Source organism: Lithobates pipiens, unplaced genomic scaffold (genome assembly GCF_037356315.1).
Source record: "Lithobates pipiens isolate NorthernLeopardFrog02 unplaced genomic scaffold, aLitPip1_a1.2 Scaffold_18, whole genome shotgun sequence".
NCBI classification, from domain to species: domain Eukaryota; kingdom Metazoa; phylum Chordata; class Amphibia; order Anura; family Ranidae; genus Lithobates; species Lithobates pipiens.
This window is the reverse complement of record NW_027507758.1, coordinates 216,003,391-216,027,383: the sequence shown is the minus strand read 5'-3', so window position 1 is coordinate 216,027,383 and position 23,993 is coordinate 216,003,391. Positions and strand designations below refer to the sequence as shown.

The 23,993-nt window shown below is 46.0% G+C and overlaps 1 protein-coding gene across 2 annotated transcripts in view; it reads right to left on the bottom strand.

Annotated features, from left to right (window-relative positions):
- Positions 1-15,920, bottom strand: part of AGT (angiotensinogen) — a 257,507-nt gene extending 241,587 nt beyond the window's left edge. The window contains exons 1-2 of one of the 2 annotated variants that reach the window (XM_077486567.1): positions 15,772-15,886; positions 14,792-14,850 (exon numbers count right to left, since the gene is read on the bottom strand). The gene's annotated coding sequence lies outside the window, so the exon portion shown is untranslated. Of the gene's footprint in view, positions 1-14,791; positions 14,851-15,771 lie in introns of both variants that reach the window. The other variant, XM_077486566.1, reaches the window with a different exon arrangement.
- Between the last annotated feature and the right edge of the window lie 8,073 nt (positions 15,921-23,993).

Genomic DNA, 23,993 nt, shown 5'->3' with positions numbered 1-23,993 from the left:
TATGTTCCAACAGAGAGGCAAATGGTCCACCATAGGAAGAAAGAACACTCCAAATAGTGTAAAACCATTTATTAAAAGTAAACATAAAAAGAAGTGCACTTACAGGAGTAAATAAACACAGGGCATATCATCAATGGAAAAGCGTCGGCCGATCACGAACTCCAAACAATATCCTGTTCTGCTATAATTCTGTTGAGGCCAAAAGCGTGTCACGCCACCCAACGCGTTTCGTGAAAAGATCACGTCGTCCTGGGGTGTGGGTGACACGCCATAATGCCTCAGTTTTATAGTGAATTGTGGCCCAAGTCACCTCCTCCATTGGACCACTCCGCTGCACTTCCGGGTATATACCGGAAGTGACGCATGTAGGTCATTGATTACTAACATTAAAAAATACCCTAAACCATCAAGAACGGAGAGCGAAAAAAAGGGAAGCCCATACTTACAATTGGACCGTTAATATAAGGACCCAAAAGTGTAGTTACATTGAGAATTGAGGCCAATTGGCTCCATTTCCATAAAACGGAACCAAGCCTCCATATCAGTGCCAATAGAGTGCGGGGTCAAAGATCAGAGCGACGGAAGTGACGCGCATCAGCGCAGTCACCCGTCCCTCTATAGTAGACTAAATGATAGTCACGCCCCATCCTCTAGTATGATGCTGGGTTGTGTGCGTAAGGCAAACACAATCCGTCACCGCCCACCACGGAGGTGTGAGCACTCCACCTGGGCCAAGCCTCGTTTTCATTACGTAAGTGGAGCGGCGATATATACATGCGCTCCACTTCGGCCAGGCCTCGTTTCCACTATATACGTGGAGCAACGGTGAATACACGGGGCTCCTCCCCTAAATGGCGGAAAAAACAGTCGGCAACCCGACCTATACGGATCTGTCCCCAAATCTTAAAGAGACAGAGCCTCGGGTGCTGAACTCTGCATCTTATGTTCAAATAACCCAAGAAAAAAAAAAACAAAGGGAGGAGGGGGCTTGTCCCAGTGCAAATAACAATGATGAACAGGTTAAACACAATCCCCAAAAACGAGTAGAATATGAATCCAACATCAAATATTAAATTGATATACATATCCCACTTTACTATACATATTGCAGATTAAAATCTAAACGCACATCTAAAGTACCCCCCACAGCCACATAGTGGGTGGAATACTAGTGAGTTTGACAAATGTTTCATTAATATACATCAAACTCCATAGATATTATGCTCCCAAAATCTAGTTGGGGCTATCCCATCTCTACATATGCACAAATTTATTCATATAAAAATCACATAAACCCAAAAAGAAAATTACATAAAAAATAATAATAAAAAAAAATAAAAAAAAAAAGTGTCTTTAAGATTTGGGGACAGATCCGTATAGGTCGGGTTGCCGACTGTTTTTTCCGCCATTTAGGGGAGGAGCCCCGTGTATTCACCGCTGCTCCACGTATATAGTGGAAACGAGGCCTGGCCGAAGAGGAGCGCATGTATATATCACCGCTCCACTTACGTAATGAAAACGAGGCTTGGCCCAGGTGGAGCGCTCACACCTCCGTGGTGGGCGGTGACGGATTGTGTTTGCCTTACGCACACAACCCAGCATCATACTAGAGGATGGGGCGTGACTATCATTTAGTCTACTATAGAGGGACGGGTGACTGCGCTGATGCGCGTCACTTCCGTCGCTCTGATCTTTGACCCTGCACTCTATTGGCACTGATATGGAGGCTTGGTTCCGTTTTATGGAAATGGAGCCAATTGGCCTCAATTCTCAATGTAACTACACTTTTGGGTCCTTATATTAAGGGTCCAATTGTAAGTATGGGCTTCCCTTTTTTTCGCTCTCCGTTCTTGATGGTTTAGGGTATTTTTTAATGTTAGTAATCAATGACCTACATGCGTCACTTCCGGTATATACCCGGAAGTGCAGCGGAGTGGTCCAATGGAGGAGGTGACTTGGGCCACAATTCACTATAAAACTGAGGCATTATGGCGTGTCACCCACACCCCAGGACTACGTGATCTTTTCACGAAACGCGTTGGGTGGCGTGACACGCTTTTGGCCTCAACAGAATTATAGCAGAACAGGATATTGTTTGGAGTTCGCGATCGGCCGACGCTTTTCCATTGATGATATGCCCTGTGTTTATTTACTCCTGTAAGTGCACTTCTTTTTATGTTTACTTTTAATAAATGGTTTTACACTATTTGGAGTGTTCTTTCTTCCTATGGTGGACCATTTGCCTCTCTGTTGGAACATATTCGAGTCCTGCTCTAAGGGGTTTCTGTCTTGGATGACTCAAGATTGACGTACAGCCTGACCTGATTTTAAGACAAGCACTCCTTACTGGGGCATCTGGTAAGGAGCCATTGTTATCCGTATGGTGGTGGTGCACCTTAATTTGCTTCACGTCAACATATGTTTTAGAGATTAGACAGTCACCTTGGACACGTGGTGTTTTTTCAGTTTATTCACAAGGACTTTATAATGTTGTCACATCAACCATCTATGTAATTCGTGTTTCTTGAAGGCTTCTTTCTGCATGTCCTTTCTTTTGAGCACCAGCATTACTGAGATTCAGTGGTTACGATAATAGGGTTATGTTTATACCAATTGTTGACATTATACATACATTTATTTTTGCATGTAGTCATTGTATTTAATTTTGGTGTTTATGGTATGTTTCATGTAATATTGAGCACTCTTGTACTTCACTGTTGAGATATTTATATCCTATTATGAGATATTAGGGATTGCGCAGTTCTTTTCCCCCTTTTTTTCCATGTTTTAAAAGTATTTGCTATCTCCGATGTTCTATATTTCATTTCCCCATACTCGTTTTTGATCCTTTCAATATAGTTTAAAGTTTTTTTTTTCCCTTGATAACCTTGCCAGATGTTTCCCCGTCTTATTTCCTCACATGTACCTTTCTTTAGCTACATTCTTAAAATCTGTTCTTGTCTCTTGTTCCATCATATCGTTTAATTGTACACGCTTTTTAATGATCTCCTTATATATATATTTCTATCTAATTGTCTCTTATGTTTTAGCTCTAACTCATATAGTTCTTTTTTATGTTATTCAATTTCTGTTCACTTTCTTTTTTTTCCCCAGCACCTATGGAGATTAATTTCCCCCGTATCAGGGCCTTAGGCCGCGTACACACGGGCGGATTGTATGGCCTACTTAGTCCGTCATACAATCCGACGGACAGTCCGTCCTACTTTCGAATGAACGGACTTGACCACACACGGATGCACAAACAGTCCGTCGAAAGCTTGCGCGATGACGTGTACGGCACGTACGACGGGACTAGAAATAGGAAGTCCAATACACAGCAATGCAACCTTCCGCTGTGTAAATCCTTTCTGAGCATGCGCCATTCTTAGTCCGTCGAACTAGCCTACTCACGAGCGGATTGTCCGCTGAAACCAAAGTATGACGGACAGTATTACGGAAATTCCGAAATACTTAGTACGCCAGACTGCACGCTGAAAAAGTCCGCTGAAGCCCACACACGAGCGGACTGTCCGCTGAAATGTGTTTCGACGGACTAAGTAGGCCATACAGTCCGCCCGTGTGTACGCGGCTTTATGAGCCTCCCAGAGTGTTGCATTAGACACATTTATTGTGTCATTGGTTTTAAAATATTGTTTTATCTCTGTTTTTATAGTTCTCTCTACTTCCTCATTTTCTATTAGAGCCTCGTTAAGTCTCCAAGTGCCTTTTCTACCCTCCGTTTCATAGGTGCCTGGTCCGACGAGGTGAGACTTCCAATCTCCGCGTCTACCACGCTTTCCAGTGTTTCATGGTCTACAAATATGTAGTCCAATCTCACATACATATCATGTACTGAGGAATAATAAGTATAATCCTTTTTTTCCCAGATTACCTATTCTCCATATATCCACAATATCTAATAGTCATCTGAACCAAGTTTTGATTTGCACTAGTAGGCTTTCACCTGTTACATATATAGTTACATAGTAGGTGAGGTTGAAAAAAAGACACAAGTCCATCAAGTCCATGTGTGTGATTATATGTCACTTTGTTTTACCTATAGTGCCTTGAAAAAGTATTCATACCCCTTGAAATTTTCCACATTTAGTAAATATAGTCCACCTGTGTGTTATTTATTCTTAGTATAAATGCAGCTGTTCTGTAAAGCCCTCAGAGGTTTGTTAGAGAACCTTATTGAACAGCATTATGAAGGACAAGGAACACACCAGACATGTCAGGGATAAAGTTGTGGAGTAGTAGTTCCCGACCAGCGCACGCCGATGTACGTCGGCAGAATGGCACGGGCAGGCATATTGGCATACAGGTATGTCCAATCTTCAATTCCGCCCTGCCATCGCGAGTGCGCCGCTGGCGGCACGCTGGCGGAGCGCTGGCGTCCCGCTCAGGACCCCCGTGAGTCCGATCGCGGGTCCAGCGGACTCGATCGCCGCAGGCATACACACGATCGTCTCACGGGATGGCTGAATGGAGAAATGCCGTTGTAAACAGCATTTCTCCATTCTGCCTAGCAACTAGTGACGCTGATCTCTGTTGACTAAATGAAAGCCCAACCCCCCACAGTTAGTAACACACCCCTAGGAACACTTAACCCCTACACTGCCACCCACTGGTTAATCCCTTCACTGCCAGTGTCATTTACACAGGAATCACTGCATTTATATAGCAGTGATTGCTGTATAACTGACAATGGTCCCAAAAATGTGTCAAAAATGTCCGATGTGTCCTCCATAATGTCGCTGTCACAATAAAAATCGCTGATCGCCGCCATTACTAGTAAAAAAAAAAATAATAAAAAATGCTATAAAACTATCCCTATTTTGTAAACGCTATAACTTTTGCGCAAACCAATCAATAATCCCTTATTGATAGTTAGTCAAAAAGCCTCCAAAATCGATAGGATACCATCGTCCCAATACGTATATAAGAAAAAACTGGGCATATAGCTCAGAACAACCAAGAGGAAACAGCCTCAAAGAGATGGATTTCCAATTGGTTCAGTGGGAACAGGGACTATTGCGGTATCAGAAAATATTGTGAAACAATCGTTAAAATACAATTACATTTTATTATAATTTAATCCATATAACAGATAATACAAAGACATTGCTGTAGCAGAACCACATTATTAAATCCAATCACAGGACCCAATTGGTTCACATTCTAAACAATTAAATGTTTTACGGAGATACAGGGATGACGCATAAATCCGACCGGTTTCGCGGTACTAAGAACACCGCTTCCTCAGGGAACGTCACTTTTAAACAATCCCTGGAGCTCCCAACCCACAGCACACGAGCGACCTATTTCGAGACACCCTCAGAACAGGGTGCCCCCCCTAAGGGCGGACACGGGGGGCAAGGTGGAGAGACTCAGAGCAGCGCAAACAGGGACCCAAATACATTGGATAGTTAGATCAAAAACTTCTAAGGTGTCACCAAATTTTCTATAAGGGATGTCCAGAAATTCAATTACAGATTTTCCCTGAAGCTCAAAGGTCCTACGCATTGCTCGTCTCCACACAGGCAGCGCTCACAGCGCTGCCTGTGTGGAGACGAGCAATGCGTAGGACCTTTGAGCTTCAGGGAAAATCTGTAATTGAATTTCTGGACATCCCTTATAGAAAATTTGGTGACACCTTAGAAGTTTTTGATCTAACTATCCAATGTATTTGGGTCCCTGTTTGCGCTGCTCTGAGTCTCTCCACCTTGCCCCCCGTGTCCGCCCTTAGGGGGGGCACCCTGTTCTGAGGGTGTCTCGAAATAGGTCGCTCGTGTGCTGTGGGTTGGGAGCTCCAGGGATTGTTTAAAAGTGACGTTCCCTGAGGAAGCGGTGTTCTTAGTACCGCGAAACCGGTCGGATTTATGCGTCATCCCTGTATCTCCGTAAAACATTTAATTGTTTAGAATGTGAACCAATTGGGTCCTGTGATTGGATTTAATAATGTGGTTCTGCTACAGCAATGTCTTTGTATTATCTGTTATATGGATTAAATTATAATAAAATGTAATTGTATTTTAACGATTGTTTCACAATATTTTCTGATACCGCAATAGTCCCTGTTCCCACTGAACCAATTGGAAATCCATCTCTTTGAGGCTGTTTCCTCTTGGTTGTTCTGAGCTATATGCCCAGTTTTTTCTAATAATCCCTTATTGTGATTTTTTTTACCAAAAATATGTAGAAGAATACGTATTGGCCTAAACTGAGGGAAATTTTTTATATATATATATATATATATATATATATATATATTTTTTTTTTTTTTTTTTTTTTTTGGGGGGATATTTATTATAACAAAAAGTAAAAAAATAATGCGTTTTTTTCAAAATTGTCGCTCTATTTTTGTTTATAGCGCAAAAAATAAAAACCGCAGGGGTGATCAAATACCACCAAAAGAAAGCTCTATTTGTGGGAAAAAAAGGACATCAATTTTGTTTGGGAGCCACGTCACACGACCGCGCAATTGCCAGTTAAAGCGACGCAGTGCTGAATCGCAAAAAGTGATCTGGTCTTTGACCAGCAAAATGGTCCGGTCTGTAAGTGGTTAAAGTAGGGTTAGGTTATAAAAAAATATCCCAAGCTTTCTCTGCTCAATCCATCATCCGAAAATGCAAAAAGTATGGCACGACTGCACGGCCCACCCGGTGACTCCGGTCCCACCCTCCATTATATAAGAACTGTCAGAAGAAGAGAAGAGTCACACAGCGGGAACCTCAAATTGCGCGGAGCGGCCCGAGAACAAAGAAGAGACGCCGTGGAGGAAGATGCCGGACGAGAACACCGGAGCAAGAAGAAGCGGATCAGAGGAAGAAGAAGATGGAGGAAGAAGATGAGGCAACCGAAGGATGAAGAAAAGAAGAAGGAAGAAGAACAGAAGAAGGCTGAAAGAAGACTTTAATAAAGGACTTGTCAAAGACCGTCTCCTGTCTTTTTTAACACTTTTGTCACTTTTTTGGTGAAATGGTAGGGGTACTTTTGTACCCTCTTACCATTTCACACAGGGGGGAGGCCGGGATCTGGGGGTCCCCTTGTTAAAGGGGGCTTCCAGATTCCGATAAGCCCCCCGCCCGCAGACCCCCACAACTATCGGCCAGGGTTGTGGGGAAGAGGCCCTTGTCCTCATCAACATGGGGACAAGGTGCTTTGGGGGGACCTCCCAATTGAGAGTCCCCTTTCACACTTGGGCGGTGCGGGCGTCAGCGGTAAAGCGGCACTAGTTTTAGTGGTGCTTTACTGCTGTTATAGCGATGCTTTTCGCCCGCTAGCAGGAGTTAAAAGCCGAGGAAAGGGTTAATAGCCCCCGTTTTGTGGCACTGGCGAAGTGCTTTGCAGGACCTTTCAGCAGCTCTGTCCATTTATTTCAATAGGCAGGGGCAGTGGAGGAGCGGTGCCACCGCTCCCGCACTGTCCCAAAAATGCTGCTTGCTAGACTTTTTTTTTACTGTTCTGCAAGTGCACCGCCTCATGATGAAAGCACTTGGGCTTTCACACTAGAGTGGCTTGAGAGGCACTATTTATAGCGCTAAAAAGGCCTGAAAGGTGACCCATTGTGAATGCTGTTTAAATGAACATGCTGATGGATGACTAATTATAGCTCAGGCCCCTCAACTATGCATAGAACCAAAATTTGTCTTTTGAGTCAAATAGGAATATAGGAATATATGGTATCCAAATATCTAAAATATTCCCAAGCTGGCAATATATTATACATCTTTCTTATTCAATTTTATTTACCTTCATTTGTGTAGTGCAAAGGCCTGCCTGATTGCAGGCAAATTGAAAGTGTTTAGGCTTGATCTCATATTATATGGTTTTGGGAAATCTAAAGGAGAATTGTATAATTTATGTCCAGCCAGAATGTTATATTGTATTGGAATCTTAAGAGGACCTTTTTATTGGTCATTACCTAGTTTTATGAACATTTAATACATGGGCTTCTATATACTTTTACAATATAAATACGTTATACTAAAACAATAAAGCTAGAATGAAGGGGGGAGTGGCCAAGATGCGATCGGGTCGGACGTCTAGGAGCAGAGCTCTGCACCAACAGAGGGGAATTCATCCTGTTACCTTATCCTGACCTGTTTGGGACCCCTCTAAATCCATCCACAGGCTCATGTAGATGGTCCTGTCTCGGAGAAGCAAGGGAGATCATTTTCAAAGGTCATAGCCCAAGGGACTCCCGACACTGTTCCTCTGGTGGTGCGGCCGCACACGTGGAAGGAACCTCCAACATGGCGACGCAAACCTCTTAAGCCGATCCTGCCCTCACTGAGGATGATAGATTCTCAGCACTTATGCAGGCTATTAATGGCTGTCAAGCCACACTTACTAGCAAAATTGACTCTTTACAGATTGAGATGGGATTGATGCGGAATAATAGTGAAAAGCTCCGTTGGCGGGTGGATGAGGGTTGGACACGGAGGATGCAGTGAGAGACCATACAGCCACCTTACACACAGTTCAGATCTGGCTGAAACACCTGGAGGCCAAGTCAGAAGACGCCGAGAACCCTAACCGGCACAATAACTTACGGATCCCTGAAAGGTCTGAGGGACCTGACACTCCGGCCTTCACCGAACGCCTCCTCCGCACACTTCCCACAGACGCCATTCTCCCCCACTTTGTTGAGGGCACGTAGGATGCCTCAAATCCACAGACCTCCCAGAGCACCTCCACGTACATTTATATTCAAATTGATGAACTTTAGGGATCTTGACCTTATACCCCGCGAGGCACGGAAGATGGATACTATCCGCCACAAAGCCGCCCACCTTATGTTCTATCCGGATTTCTCTGTGGACACCCAAAAAAGGAGGAAATCATTTGATGCGGTCAAACAATCCCTCAGATCCCAGAACATCAAATACAGCATGATGTTTCCTGCACGCCTGAGGGTGGCTGATGGCGAATCGGTTTGATTCTTCAACACAACTGAGGATGCAGCACAATGGGTGAACACGCTCCCGCATGGGTGATCTGGAGACCCCGTGACCATGGAGTTTTGATTGAATTCAGGGCCACGTGAGTTTATTGGGTGGCTGATGGCGAATCGGTTTGATTCTTCAACACAACTGAGGATGCAGCACAATGGGTGAACACGCTCCCGCATGGGTGATCTGGAGACCCCGAATCGGTTTGATTCTTCAACACAACTGAGGATGCAGCACAATGGGTGAACACGCTCCTGCATGGGTGATCTGGAGACCCCGTGACCATGGAGTTTTGATTGAATTCAGGGCCACGTGAGTTTATTTCTGTGAACTCTTTAGCTTCCTCTTTCTGCCCCTGGAGACTAGGAAACGTAATAATAAGCAGCATGTCCCATACCCTCATTTTCTGTTTGTCGCTTGACTGCAGCTGACATTGTGGGAAGAATGGATGTCTTTGTATCCTGCTTTCAGTGTTCCACTTCCCCCCTCCTTTCCTCAACGTGTCTGGGGGTGGGGTGAGTTGATTAGCACATGCACCTGCCACACTGAATCTCTGCACAGACAGCTACTGGAGTGACGTCTTCCCTTGTGACCCAGAGAAGATCGCCCATCGTTCTATATCCCTCTCCATGCTGCTGTGCCAGACGCGACAGTCTCTCTCCTGCCCCACTGATGTATCTGACTCTGGGAATACACAGCCTACATCTCCAGGTATATCACTAACACAAGAGAGATAAGTGCATGTCCCAGGAGGGTTCCTCACATGTTTATTTCTACAATCTGACAATCTACACAACCAATTTAAGTACTGTACCCCTGGTTCAGCCAGGAGACTCATGTGTTCCTGTATTCCGCTCCATTGGCAGCATTTCTGCTGCACCCCCCTATATACCAGGTGCCCCTTCGCCTGCTTGCTACATGCTCACGACCCCATTTGGTCATTGACCATGTTTGTTAAAGGGATCCAGGTGCACTCAAGTTTGAATGGATGCACAGGGTGGGGGGGGTGGGGAGGGGGGTTGGGGTTTATGTCTGCTGTTGCTTTTTTTCTGTTGTTTTTTCTGCCTTAAGTTTTTTTTAGTTACATGCTTGTTAATGAAGGAGTGAATTATACATGTATGTGACAGATGCTACAGGTACATTTGCAATTGTCAATGGGTTACTGGTGGTGGATGTCCCCCCAGGGGGTTGTCTACATGGGTCCAAATGCAGGACTGAGGTCCTCCCACACATTTCTGTGCCTTCCTTCATGGCCCCCCTGAGATTAATCTTGTGGAATGTCCGTGGGATGAATTCCAAAATCAAACTTGCCCTAGTCTTTAAGTTCCTTAAACAATATTCCCCTGATATATGCATTTTTCAAGAAACTTTTCAAGGGTCCTTAGCCTTAAGAAACCATGGGTTGGTCACTACTACCATGCCACCCACTCAACTCATGCTAGGGGGGTTAGTATCTTAATCCGTAAATCCCTTCCATTTATACTTCTTGACCTGCATCTGGATCCTGAGGGTAAATATGTGGCTCTCCATGCGAGTATTGATAGCCTACCCTTACTACTGGTGGGATTGTACAACCCTCCTCTAGCCTCCATTGGACTCCTCCATAAGATAGCACAGATACTGATGTCCCATTCGGTTGCCGCTGTGATTATAGCTGGGGACATCAATATGGTACCGTGCCCCAATACGGACAGACTGTCTCCTGACCCAGCCACGATATTTCTACTCTCCCGTTGGGAGACAACTTTAGGCCTCACGGATGTTTGGAGATGGAAATACCCAGAAACTAGGAGCTACACTTGTAGCTCGGCCACATACACAGCTACGTCCCGTAAAGATCTACGTCGGCAGCCCAATCCTGGCTAGGGTACAGGAAGTCTCTGCTCTCCCGAGAGGGATTTCTGACCACATACCCATTCTCCTGAAGTTACACACAAAAGTGGCCCCGGGGCGAAACCAACTGTGGCACCTATCCAGATACTGGATCTTGGATGAGCGTTGTAGGGGAATCGGCCATTACGGAGTATTGGGCTCCTGACCCTGAGGGTACAGAGACCGCAGCCAGGAAAGTGTCATGGTTATGCAGTGATCTTCCTGTGTTTGCTTACCTCCCCTCATGTCTTCAGACTAAGAGGCCAGCCACTTCCACCTGGTGGTTTTTATAGCCTCTCCTCTAAGCATGGCTCCACCCCAGGCCCTATCAGGGAGCCCTATATTAACCTGTGCACTGCAGGCCATGAGGGCTGATCAACCATTGTGTATTCCTTTGTGTGTTAGCTTCCTGTTTCCTGCCGTGTGCTCTGCTACTGTTTTCCGTTACCGACTTTGGCGTGTTTTGACTATCCCTGTTTGCCTGTGATCCTGACCTTTTGGCATGTCCCCGACTATTCTTGTCTGCTTGTGGCCCTGACCTTGGCTTTGTCCCTCACCATCCCTATCCTCCTGTTGCCTACTGTGGGTGTGAGCTGGGGGACCCTGGGGGTCGCGACCTGGAGCCAGTTGCAGCCAAGTCCATCCTCACCACCAGAGGCGCTGGTGAACACCTGCTGGCTCTTAGACTCCGCGCCCAGGGAATCTTACGCTCTAACCCCAGTGGGATCTGTCCCCCGTCTGCAGCAGTCAGGTGTAGGGTCCACAACCTTGCGGTGCACTCCTGATCCTACGGTGTGCACCTGTCACCTCGCCTCATAGTGACCTGACAGAAAGATTTAAATTTAGTATCAGGCAACATTACAAATCCGCCATAGGGTCAGCACGTTCGTCCTCTCGGGCTTCACTTGCTCAGGCTGAGGCCGTTGCCCAGAGGCTGGAGCATGAGCATGTCGGAGGCGGAGGGGAGAATTGGAGAAATTATATGCTTGTGGCCCTGAGAGAGGTGCAGAGGTGGAGGTGAAAGAGGTGAAAGTATCTATGTATACTGACGATACTCTCCTTTACCTTAAAGATCCCCACCACTCTCTATTGGTGGCTCTGGAATTATTTGATTTATTCAGCAAATTTTCAGGTATTAGAATTAACTGGAATAAGTTGGTCCTCTTCCCTCTACACCAAGGTGGGCCTCCATCAAGCCTCCCGGCCCCTCTTCAGTGGGTAGATAGTTTTAAATATTTAAGTATCCAGATCCATAGAAATGTATCTAAGTACTTAGATACCAATGTATACCCGGTCCTTCAAAAGCTTGTACAGAGGACCTCTGTCTGGAAGAACTTAACACTCACCCCTATAGGCCAAGTCAATTTAGTCAAAATGTCCTTTCTCCCTAAATTTCTATATGTTTTTAGGAACACCCCCATTAGCATACCCAACTCCTTCTTCACCAAATTAGAGCAAACTGTCACATCATTTATATGGCAGGGGTCGGTACCGAGAGTGGCAAGGTCCATGCTTCAGCTTGGACTGTCTGAGAGTGGCCTCACTCTCCGTAACTTTAAGAAATATTATTGGGCTGTGGTCCTTACATCAGTGTGGTGGTAGTGGTTCACACAAGACCAATCCAACCCCTTGGTTAACCTTGAGGCGGCTATATTGGGTTCTTATTCAGAGTTAAGCAATATAGTATACAGAGGGCCTAGATCCACCACGAAAACCACTACTCCCATGAGAACCACGGTAAAAGCATGGAAGAAAATCTCAAAATATATAGAGGAACCGCAGGCATTCTCTCCCCATATACCCTTATGGGGCAATCTGTCACTGCCCCACCTGTGGATGGTGCCTGTCCCACAGGTATGGGCCAGATATGGAGTGAGGGATGTCATGCCAGAGGGGCGGTTGCTCCCTTTCGGACAACTGAAAAGTAAATTTGGGCTTTTCCCATGGAAGTACTTTAGATTTTTAAAGTTAAGACACGCCCCCAGGGCACAGTTCCCTGGCTCTATTAAGATCGAACGACACCAAGTAGAAAGGCTGCTTACATCAAGCATCATAGACAGAACACTATCTTCTCTCTATCTTAGACTTACCTGTACGGGCGGCTAGGGCCTTTTCGGCCTGGCAACCTGACCTCCCAACACTGACCAAGCAGGACTGGTCTGAGGGCTTACAACAGTTTATTCCTCTTATGATATCCGCAAAGGACAGATTTGTACAGTTAAAATCCCTTCATAGGGTATATTACATGCCCCAAAGGCTGGCACTAATGTATCACACATCTGATATATGTCCCAAATGTGATGGAGATATTGGCAACTACATACACATGGTGTGGCTCTGTCTATGAATACAAGAGTTCTGGCAAAAGGTGGCTGATGACATCACTTCAATAAGTGGAATATCTGTTGGGCTAGATCCCTTGATCCTACTGCTGGGTATCACAGACAATCTACCCACTAACACCCATAAAAAACTGTATATCTTCTATATGGCATTCTATGCTAGGAAAACTATTTTGCTCCAATGGAAATCAGCCGAATCAACTCAGGTTTCCATCAGGCGAGACCTGGTAAAGCTGCCCTCCCCCTCTTTATAAACTGACCTACCTGGGTCATAACGGCCCTAAAAGTTTTCATAAAATATGGTCAGCATAGGTGGAGGCCAGAGGTCTCACAGTATAGAAATAGAAGGAGATTCTTTCTTGCCATTCCCTACTTACCCTTATGGGAGTTCCCCCCCTCTGGCTCCCCTATTTACTATAATCAGATGCTGCCACGAATGTCCCCCCCTCTTCTTCCCCCATAACCTTACTAATCGATTAATCGACAACTAATCGATTATGAAATTAATCGATTACTATTTTCATAATCGCTTAATCGGCCAGTAACATAATGGGTTAAAAAAAATGTAGCCCTTTATAGTACAAAAAGAGCAAATAATTGCTACTGTAAATATTACTCACTGTTCTACAGTAAAAAAATGAACCCCTTACAGTAGTGATTATCTGCTTTTTTCTATTATAAAGGGCTAATTTTAGTTTTTTTTAACCCCATTATGTTAGTAAACGTCTTAGACCTGGTTCACATCTGTGTTTATTGGTGCTTTTTGCAGAAATGCACTACAGTTCATTTACATGGTTTCCTATGGGACACGTTCACATCTGAAAGGGTCAGGGACTTTTAACGCAAAATGGTGCTTTATTGGTTGAATATATTTCAATGGAGAAGCTGCAGAAAAGATGTAATGCATTTTTGCATCAATTTGTGTTTTTTAATCTGCCCAAAAAAATGCAAAAATACAAATTGCAGTCACGTGTGCAAAAATCAAAACGTACAGCAAAAAGCATGACAGAAACAGATCAAAAGCAAACTGCATAGGTGTACCGAGCCTTATGCTGGCCATACAGATCAATTTTTGGATGAGAATATTCAGATGAAAAATCTTTGTACTTTCGCTGAATGAAAGAATTTTGTTTGAGATTTTCACTTGTTTTTAACATTCTGTTTTTAAAATGAATGTAATTTCTGAACGAAAACCACATCCACTGTCTGAAAATTCCTTTGACTAAGAAGTTTTCTATTATTTCCAAATTTTCCTGTCACTGTGGTTGAAAATGAACGCCAATTTGACCCACTTTTTTTTTTAAAGGTTATTAACTGATTAATCGAAACAATAATCGGCCAACTAATCGATTATGAAAATAATCGTTAGTTGCAGCCCTAAACCTTACCCTTTTCCCCTGCAAACTATAATACTTGTTCTTGTGACTTGGGTCATTTAGCTTTAACAGTTATATAATGTAGAATATCTACCCTATCAACGTGATCAGGTTTCAGTGAACTAGATTTTGGAACTTACAATTATGAACCATTCTGAGAAATAACCCTGAGGCAACACTCTCTATGTAGACCTAATATATGACTCTTTTGAGTAATTATACTGTCCATTGATCATCACTGTACCTTGTAACACTTGATATGTATAACATGTAACTGACTGAATATTTCAATAAAAATTCCTTCTGTGAAAAAAAAGAAAAGAATGAAGGAACAAGAACAATAAACCACAATTATAACCTTATATATACCATATTTATCGGCGTATAACACGCACCCCAAGTTTAGGAGGAAATTTTAAAGAAAAAAACTTTTAGGAGGGAAGTTTAAGGAAAACAAATTATATTTAAATGCCCATTAATGCAGCCTTGTCAGTGTCATTTGCAGCCTGGCATTGCAGCCTTGTCAGTCATTTACAGTCTTCCATTGTAGCCTTGTCAGTGTCTTTTGCAGGCTCGAGTGCGGCCAAAAATAGCCAAAACCAGCCGAAAATAGCCGAAAGCCGCAGAGAACAGCCGATTTCCCCCTGATTTTAAAGGGAAAAAAGTGCGTGTCATACGCCAATAAATACGGTATATATAGAAAAAAATATATATATATTAAAAAACAAGTGCAACATATATGAACATAAATTAAAAAGAGATCCCCTGTGTGGTGGACTTTTAAGGTACAGATTAAATCAAAAAGGTTTAAATGACAAATATGAATAATTTTAAAGTGTTTATTTAGAAAAGTAACAAAAATAATATATATAAAAACATGAAATGTTAGAGCATCTATTTAGAACTAGTACATTGTTATACATGTAAATATACAATGCAATTATTTGGTTTCTCACACCCATATGAACATAAATAACCATTTTTGGTAACGGAATGAGAGGGAAACATAATATCTTACCACATGTATCTAATATACATCATATTCATCAGAGAGACTCTCTTCATGTAAAAAAATTATTTCGGCAAGATTAAGATGCTTTTGTAATCTTCTTACACTGACTCACATATGATGCATCCCTTGAAACATGTACTTTTGTTCTGAGTTCATTAGCTCTGCACACTACTAAAATGTAATAGTATGAAAACATGAATGCTTCTACTTACTTTTCAGAAATCTCTCCTTTCAATTAAGTGTCCTTTCTTTCTCTCGAAAACTGGGGAAAATGTGCTAGCTTCAAATGTTATATGAAAAGTTGCATAACTCCAGTTACTTATTAGCCCAGATTAGTGGGCCCCCTATGTGCTCAGAATGTTCTGTGAACACTTGCTGTTTATATATGTCTTTTTTTTTTTTTTTGCATCATCATCCGCCTGACCTCATGAACTGCAGAGAGAACAAACATCAAATGTTGAACCTTTTGTTTCAGATTATCTCGGCATGATGCACAAAACAAAATAAACAGAGTTGTTTAAAAAGAGTGAAAATGTGTCTTCTTGTCTGTTATAAGCATTTTTTTACACAAAACTTGTTTCTGGTGTTTAGTACAGTTTCATAACACAAGTACAGTTATGCACAAAGAACATTTAATAAAAGTAAATTTGTCAAGCCAAATTATTTACAATATTTCTATGGTTCACCTCACAATTACAGTGGGGGAAATAATTATTTGATCCCCTGTGGATTTTGTAAGTTTGCCTACTTACAAAGAAATGAAGAGTCTATAATTTTTATCATAGGTGTATTTTAAATGATAGAAACAGAATATCAACCAAAAATCCAGAAAAAAACACATATAACAAATGCTATAAATTAAGTTGCAGTTCAGTGAATAAAATAAGTATTTAATCCCCAAGCAAAACATAACATAGTACTTGGTGGAGAAACTCTTGTTAGCAAGCACAGAGGTAAGACGTTTCTTGTAGTTGATGAACAGGTTTGCACACATCTCAGGAGAGATTTTGGTCCACTCTTCTTTACAGATCTTCTGTAAATTCTTAAAGTTTCTTGGCTGATGCTTGGCAACTCGAAGTTTCAGCTCCCTCCATAATTTTTTTTATAGATTTAAGGTCTGGAGACTGAATAGGCCACTCCTGACTAGACCTTAATGTGATTTTTCTTGAGCCACTCCTTAGTTTCCTTGGCGGTATGATTTGGGTCATTGTAATGCTGGAAGACCCATCCACGACCGATCTTCAGTGTTCTGGCCGAGGGACGAAGGTTCTCATACAAGATTTTATAATACATGGCCCCATCCATTGGCCCCTCAATGTGACAAAGTCAGCATATTCCTTTAGTGGAGAAACAGCCCCAAATTATCAGGTTTCCACCTCCATGCTGGACTGTAGGGATGGTGTTTTTAGGGTCATAGTCAGTATTTTTATTCCTCCAGTCAAGTTAATGCCAAAGAGCTCAATTTTGGTCTAATCTGACCACAGCACTTTCTCCCAATCCTCTGAATTATTTAGATGGCCATTGGCATGACTATACATTTGCCTTCTTGAGGAGGGGGACTTGCAGTGTTTGGAAGAAGAAAAAAAGGGGTGGGGCCATGTATTGTAAAGTCTTGGATACAAACCTTCTTCCCTTATCCAGAACCCTAAAAATGGGTCATGGATGGGTCTTCCAGCACTACAATGACCCAAAACATACCACCAAGGGAACAAAGGAGTGGCTCAAGAAGAATCACATTAAAGGTCATGGAGTGGCCTAGCCAGTCTCCAGGCCTTAATTCTATAGAATATTTATGGAGTTATTCTGTTTACTCACTGAACTGCAACTGAATTTATAACATTTGTATTATGTGTTTTTTTTTGGGGGGGCTTTTTGGTTGATATTCTGTCTCTATCATTTAAAATACACCTATGGTAAAAATGATAGACCATTTCTTTGTAAGTGGGCAAACTTACAAACTCTGCAGGGGATAACATAATTATTTTCCCCACTGTAGCAAGTCCAGTGGTGGTGTCAGGGCCACATAGTTACATAGTTAGTCAGGTTGAAAAAAGACACAAGTCCATCTAGTTCAACCACAACAATAAATAAATAAAAAATAATATTATACAATCCCATATACACAGTCCTATACCCACAGCTGATCTAGAGGAAGACAAAAAACCCAGCAAAGCATGATCCAGTTTGCTACAGTAGAGGAAAAAAGTCCTTACTGTTCCCCCGAGAGGGGTCAACTTTTAACTATTAGTTACATTTAGGAAAGAATCAAGGCCTTTCTTAAAGAAATCTACTGAGCTGGCCAGAAACACCTCTGGAGGGAATCCATTCCACATTTTTACAGCTCTTGCTGTAAAAAAACATTTCCATATTTGGAGATGAAATCTCTTTTCCTCTAGATTTAAAGAGTTCCCCCTTGTCCACTGTGTTGACCGTAAAGTGAATAACTCAACACCAAGTTCACTATATGGACCCCTTATATATTTGTACATGTTGATCATACCCCCCCCCCCCCCCTTAATCTCCTCTTCTCAAGAGAGAATAAGTTCAGTTCCTCTAATTTATCCTCATAGCCGAGTTCTTCCATGCCTCTTATCAGTTTGGTTGCCCTTCTCTGCACTTTCTCCAGTTCCCAGATATCCTTTTTCTGAGCTGGTGCCCAAAACTGAACTGCATATTCCTGATGAGGTCTTACTAATGATTTGTACATGGGCACAATGATATCTCTCTCTCTCTGGAGTCCATACCTCTCTTAATACAAGAAAGGATTTTGCTCGCTTTGGAAACTGCACCTTGGCATTGCATGCCATTATTGAGTTTATAATCTACCAAAACCCCCCAGATCTTTCTCCACTATGGATCACCCCAGATGTACTGCCCCTATTATGTATAACGCATGCATATTCTTAGTGCCCAAGTGCATAACGTTATATTTATCTACATTAAACCTCATCTGCCACTGTGCTACATAGTCTCCCAATTTACCAGTGCATTGAGGTTGGCTTGTAAGTTGGAGACATCCTTTAAAGACGTTATTCCACTGCATAGTTTGGTGCCATCTGTAAAGACTGAAATGGTACTTTTAATCCCAGACCAAATATCATTTATAATAGTTATTAAAATGTAAGGGTCGCACCACTGAATCTTGGGGTACACCACTGATAACCTTAGACCATGCAAAGTATAAATCATTAACCACTACTCTCTAAATTCTGTCTTTTAGACAGTTTTCTATCCATTTACAAACTGATATTTCCAAGCCTGTAGACTACCTTACACATTAGCCATGTGTGGGGACTGTATTGAATGATTTTGGAAAATCCAAGTAGACCACGGCCACTTACCTCTTCATAAAAAGAAATCAGATTTGTTTGACAACTTCTGTTTTTCATGAACCCAAGCTGTCTGTTGCTTTTTTTTCCAGCAAGAACTCATCTATGTGGTCTTTTATTAAACTCTCCCGTATCTTCCCAACTATAGAAGTAAACTAACAGGTCTATAGTTACTTGGTAAAGACTTTGTTCCTTTTTTAAATATAGGCACCACATTGGCCCTATGCCAATCCAGTGGTACTATTCCAGTCATTAATGAGTCCCTAAAAATGAGATACAATGGCTTTGAAATTACAGCGCTTATATCTTTTAGGATCCGTGGGTATATGCCATCTGGTCTAGGTACTTTATCCACCTTTATTCTGTCTAAATATTTCTGGACCATATCACTTTTGAGCCATTGTGGATCGCTTGGGGCTGTGTCAATATCATCCCTGTTATGGACTTGAGCTCCCCCAGGTTTCTTTGTATACAGAGAACTGAAGAAAGTATTTAAGAAATGTGTTTTCTCTTTGTCCCCAGTCACCCACTCTAGATTAAGTAAAAAAGCAGTGGTTGAATAAAACTACTTTAGCACATAAAGCAAAAAAGTGTCCCAGATCGTGGAGTTCTGAATAAAATAAGTGTCAACCACTGACACACAGACAGGAAGAAAAAAGGATCCCTTGATATTGAACAGGGTGCTTGAAAATGGTATTAATCACTGTGCATCCTTTTCAGTGGATAAAGAGGAAGTAAACCCTCCTGCAAAAAAAAAAAACTAGCATACTAGCTTACTATGAATTTCTTACTTGAGAACGAATCCTCCCCATGCCATCCTTGTCTCTCCCACAGGCTGCCCACATGTCACCCAGGGCTTGCTTCCAGGTATCATGGCTCCGGCGATGTGATTGGCTGGAGCTGCGATTACATAAATCCCACGCATATGCGCGGGAGCTGCCACGAAAGGCACAGTACAACGGAAGCAACAGCACGTACTGCCATTGCTTGGCTTACGTGCGCATGTGCCGCATGACGTCGGCACATGCAAATACAGGGATATCTCCTAAAACGTGCAGGTTTAGGAGATATCCAGTGCAGCTACAGGCCAGCCGAATTATAGGCTGGCCTGTAGTTTAAAGTGGCTTTAAAGGTTTACAACCACTTTAATGAATGGACCTCTGAACTAACAGAAAGGTCATTCATGCAGTCCCTTTTAAAGGGTAATGACAGAGTAGAGAGAGCTGACTTCCTGTATGCTCCTTCAATCGATCCCCACATTCATGCAATAATTACAGGTCACTTTCTTAAGCATTCTTTATCCATGTAAAATTTAATAAAACATATATAGTGCTCTCCATTTGTAAAAAAAACACTAGTTTATAGTGTATATATATGAATGTGAATATAAAATACTACTCACAAAAGTGGCAATGAATCCCAGTGCTTGGATACGGATCATGTAGCATGCATAAAAAAACAGGTAGGTGCTGTACTGACGTCACGTAGCCCTCCTACATGCGTATCGTCCGTGGGTAAGGACTTCTTTGCTGAAGAAGGACGATATGCGTGCACAAGGGCGTCCGCAGAACTTTTTCCAAGGGGGGCATCATTTTAAGGCCGCTCATGCTCTGCCCCTTTTTGACAATCTCATGAAAAAGGAGAGTGTGGTGGTGGAGGAGAGCACTGGGGGGGGGGCAGGAGAGTGTGGTGGTGGAGGAGAGCACTGGGGGGCAGGAGAGTGTGGTGGTGGAGGAGAGCACGGGGGGGCAGGAGTGTGTGGTGGTGGAGGAGAGCACTGGGGGGGTAGGAGAGTGTGGTGGTGGAGGAGAGCAGGGGGGGCAGGAGAGTGTGGTGGTGGTGGAGGAGAGCAATGGGGGGGCAGGAGAGTGTGGTGGAGGATGGCACCCCCTGCAGCCCCCCCCATGGGCGTCCACAGCAGGGGGCAAGGGGGGTCAAGTGCCCCCCCTGGAATCCCCAAGGTGTTGCAGCCGCCGCCATGCTGCATTTTTTTCCCACCAGCGGCTGCATCCTCCGCTCTCTCCTCTGGATCACAGAGCGGGCTGCATCTGTGCTCGACTGCCGCTCTGTAACATGGCCCCGCCCCCCCAGACCTGCTTGTGTGATAGTAGAGAGAATCAACGTTACGCCTATCACACGGCCGGTCTGGTGGGGCGGGGCCATGTTACAGAGCGGCCGCTGTACACAGCCATTGCTTTTATCCATAGGAGAAGATGCTGCAGGTACAGCCCGCCCTGTGTGCCACAGTGCCTGGATAGGAGGATGGGGGGGGGGCTGCAGGGGGTGCTCTCCTCCACCACACTCTCTTGCCCCCCCCATTGCTCTCCTCCACCACCACCACACTCTCCTGCCCCCCCCTGCTCTCCTCCACCACCACACTCTCCTGCCCCCCGTGCTCTCCTCCACCACCACACTCTCCTGACCCCCCAGTGCTCTCCTCCACCACCACACTCTCCTGCCCCCCAGTGCTCTCCTCCACCACCACACTCTCCTGCCCCCACAGTGCTCTCCTCCACCACCACACTCTCCTGCCCCCCCAGTGCTCTCCTCCACCACCACACTCTCCTCCCCCCCCAGTGCTCTCCTCCACCACCACACTCTCCTGCCCCCCCAGTGCTCTCCTCCACCACCACACTCTCCTGCCCCCCAGTGCTCTCCTCCACCACCACACTCTCCTGCCCCCCCCCAGTGCTCTCCTCCACCATCACACTCTCCTGCCCCCCCCCCAGTGCTTTCCTCCACCACCACACTCTCCTGCCCTCCCCCCAGTGCTCTCCTCCACCACCACACTCTCCTGCCCCCCCCCCAGTGCTCTCCTCCACCACCACACTCTCCTGCCCCCCAGTGCTCTCCTCCACCACCACACTCTCCCCCCCCCAGTGCTCTCCTCCACCACCACACTCTCCTGCCCCCCCAGTGCTCTCCTCCACCACCACACTCTCCTGCCCCCCCCCCTCCAGTGCTCTCCTCCACCACCAGCCCGCCCTGTGTGCCACAGTGCCTGGATAGGAGGATCTGGGGGGGGCTGCAGGGGGTGCTCTCCTCCACCACACTCTCCTGCCCCCCCATTGCTCACCTCCACCACCACCTCACTCTCCTGCCCCCCGTGCTCTCCTCCAACACCACCACACTCTCCTGCCCCCCCCAGTGCTCTCCTCCTCCACCACCACCACACTCTCCTGCCCCCCCAGTGCTCTCCTCCACCACCACATTCTTCTGCCCCCTGTGCTCTCCTCAACCACCACACTCTCCTGCCCCCCAGTGCTCTCCTCCACCACCACACTCTCCTCCCCCCCTCCAGTGCTCTCCTCCACCACCACACTATACTCCCCCCCCAGTGCTCTCCTCCACCACCACACTCTCCTTCCCCCCCAGTGCTCTCCTCCACCACCACACTCTCCTGCCCCCCCCAGTGCTCTCCTCCACCACCACACTCTCCTGCCCCCCCAGTGCTCTCCTCCACTACCACACTCTCCTGCCCCCCCAGTGCTCTCCTCCACCACCACACTCCCCCCCCCCAGTGCTCTCCTCCACCACCACACTCTCCTGCCCCCCCAGTGCTCTCCTCCACCACCACACTCTTCTGCCCCCCGTGCTCTCCTCCACCACCACACTCTCCTTCCCCTCAGTGCTCTCCTCCACCACCACACTCTCCTGCCCCCCCTCAGTGCTCTCCTCCACCACCACACTCTCCTCCCCCCCTCCAGTGCTCTCCTCCACCACCACACTATCCTCCCCCCCCGTGCTCTCCTCCACCACCACACTCTCCTTCCCCCCCCCCCAGTGCTCTCCTCCACCAGCACACTCTCCTGCCCCCCCCCCCAGTGCTCTCCTCCACCACCACACTCTCCTGCCCCCCCCAGTGCTCTCCTCCACCACCACACTCTCCTGCCCCCCAGTGCTTTCCTCCACCACCACACTCCCCCACCAGTGCTCTCCTCCACCACCACACTCTCCTGCCCCCCCCCAGTGCTCTTCTCCTCCACCACCACCACACTCTCCTGCCCCCCCCCATTGCTCTCCTCCACCACCACACTCTCCTGCCCCCCAGTGCTCTCCTCCACCACCACACTCTCCTGCCCCCCCTTCAGTGCTCTCCTGCACCACCACACTCTCCTGCCCCCCCCAGTGCTCTCCTCCACCACCACACTCTCCTGCCCCCCCAGTGCTCTCCTCCACCACCACACTCTCCTGCCCCCCCCCCAGTGCTCTCCTCCACCACCACACTCTCCTGCCCCCCCAGTGCTCTCCTCCACCACCACACTCTCCTGCCCCCCCAGTGCTCTCCTCCACCACCACACTCTCCTGCCCCCCCCCTCAGTGCTCTCCTCCACCACCACACTCTCCTGCCCCCCCCAGTGCTCTCCTCCACCACCACACTCTCCTGCCCCCCCTAGTGCTCTCCTCCACCACCACACTCTCCTGCCCCCCCTCAGTGCTCTCCTCCACCACCACACTCTCCTGCCCCCCCCCTCCAGTGCTCTCCTCCACCACCACACTCTCCTGCCCCCCAGTGCTCTCCTCTACCACCACACTCTCCTGCCCCCCCAGTGCTCTCCTCCACCACCACACTCTCCTGCCCCCCCCAGTGCTCTCCAACACCACCACACTCTCCTGCCCCCCCAGTGCTCTCCTCCACCACCACACTCTTCTGCACCCCCCGTGCTCTCCTTCACTACCACACTCTCCTGCCCCCCCCCCCCCCAGTGCTCTCCTCCACCACACTCTGCTTCCCCCCTCCAGTGCTCTCCTCCACCACCACACTCTCCCCCCCCCCCCCAGTGCTCTCCTCCACCACCACACTCTCCTGCCCCCCCCAGTGCTCTCCTCCACCAACACACTCTCCTGCCCCCCTCCAGTGCTCTCCTCCACCACCACACTCTCCTGCCCCTCCCCCCAGTGCTCTCCTCCACCACCACACTCTTCTGCCCCCCCCGTGCTCTCCTTCACTACCACACTCTCCTGCCCCCCCCCAGTGCTCTCCTCCACCATACTCTCCTCCCCCCTCCAGTGCTCTCCTCCACCACCACACTCTCCTCCCCCCCCAGTGCTCTCCTCCACCACCACACTCTCCATCCCCCCAGTGCTCTCCTCCACCACCACAC